At 42.8% G+C, this 1,960-nt stretch overlaps 1 pseudogene; it reads left to right on the top strand.

The window, feature by feature from the left end:
- Nucleotides 1-225: 225 nt before the first annotated feature.
- LOC102831198 overlaps nucleotides 226-1,960 on the top strand; it is a 40,506-nt pseudogene continuing 38,771 nt past the window's right edge.

Here is a 1,960-nt window from a genome sequence, read left to right as displayed (position 1 = left end):
GTCTATATTTGGGGACTATTTAGACTAAAAGAAGTCTTGTATTTCACCCTTCCTCCAAAGCATTGCTTATTGGAAGCAGCCAGAACTGTAATTTGCAGACAGTAGGTGCTAATACGTTTTGCTAAAAAAATAATAAATAATGAAACACCTCATCTTGACTTCCTGACTTAGAACCAGACCTCCAGACCCTCAGACCACCTTGGGCCAACACAGAGATCTTAAAAGATGACTCCAAGTTTCTCTCCAGGGACTTCAGATGAAAAGTTCCAGGTGGACCAGCCTCAGAGGTGGGTGTCAGTCTATGCTGGAGATTCTGTAAGGCTGGACTGCAACATAATCTGCTCTGCCACCCAAAGGACCCATCTTGTGGTTCAAGGAGATTGGGCCAGAACGGCAATTAATCTACCATTCAAATGGAGGCTTCTTCCCACGAATAACCCAAATTTCAAACAAAACCAGCAAGACAAACTATTCCATCCGCATCAGTGATGTGTCACCCAGAGATACAGGAACCTACTACTGTATGAAGTTCAGGAAAGGGCACCCTGACAAGGAGTATAAGTCTGGTCTCGGCACCCATGTGTTTGTGAATGGTGAGTAATACAGCAGTCTGTGAAGATGAGCCTTTAAACTTCCACTTTCCACTAAACAATGACTACATGCTGGATATTGTGCATCCTCAAACCACCCCAGTAAACCATTCTGGGCCAAGTGCCCATGTATTCTGGTGGCCAGCTCCACCAGAAACCAATAACATGGGAGAAGGGGCACTCCAGGACAGACAAGATGCAATTGCATATATCCTCTGCTTTGTTCAAAATGCAAGAAATCTGAAACCCAGAGGATGACTGAATTTGTTAAGACTTTAAGGATGATATTGAATACAGGAATTTTCATTGTGTCTATTATGGTCTATTCTCTGACCCTGAACTTACAGCCATAAGCATTGCACCCACATCTTAGCGCTTGCTTCAAGATACAATCTTAAGATAGGTGAAGTTTTCCCCTAAATGCCCATTGTCTTCTATACCACAGCAAAGAGATCTCTAGGCAGCCATAATACGTACAGGCCAACATGATTTCCCTCACCCACACACCCTATTTCTTGTTCCCTGAGGACAACCAATGCTGCCTCCTCCTTACCACTCCCTGAATTAATTTTATGAAATTCAGTGAAAGTAGGGTGTCTGTCTCCTCTGCCAGTAAAACTGAACTTCCCCAGTAATGTTTTCCTCAAGTCCAATCACATTCCACGGTGTCCCATGACCAATGGAAAACTCACATATTTCTATCAAGCTAAATAAGTGCACCCTTTTCCCTGATACTCCTTTTTGACTTTGCCAGCTTCTAACTTCCCAGACTCCCTGTCCTGAATTGGGAAGTCTGTAGTCTGCAAATTTGATGATTTACTAACATAATAGGAGAGATGATTAACAGAATCTGATACAGTGTGAAGTAGTCATATTGGTGGTGGTGGTGGTGGTGGAAGGGCAGTGGTTGACCCCTTTTGATGTTGAGGATTAAAAGCAGAACCTCTCTACAGTCCACAGAATGTAAGTGGAAGAACCAGACCCTACCTCTATGAACATAGTATTCTACTTAAACCTATTCTTTGTTTAGTTTTGCCATCTCTTCATTTTCCCTTTCTCCACACTTCTCAGCACTCATCTCTAAAAATTCAATGACTGGTTACCTTCAAGAAGGATAAAGTTCAAACCAAATATAGTGGAGGTATGGGATATGAGAAGGGAAGCTAGACATTGAGTCCAAACTTATTGAATGATTTTTTGCTTTTAGATGGATGGGGGAATAGTCTCTTCCATTAACACAGCCCTGAATGAAACTCCATGTCCAGACGTCCATCCTTGTCTGGAGTCCTGGTGTAGTGCTACAAGATAATGCCCTGGACCAAGGTCAGTTCAAACTCACCAGTCTCTCCTCAGAAACACTATACAGGGTC

Source organism: Chrysochloris asiatica, unplaced genomic scaffold (genome assembly GCF_000296735.1).
Source record: "Chrysochloris asiatica unplaced genomic scaffold, ChrAsi1.0 scaffold00039, whole genome shotgun sequence".
Lineage (NCBI taxonomy): Eukaryota > Metazoa > Chordata > Mammalia > Afrosoricida > Chrysochloridae > Chrysochloris > Chrysochloris asiatica.
The sequence above is the reverse complement of the archived record's forward strand: the minus strand, read 5'-3'. Positions and strand labels throughout refer to the sequence as shown.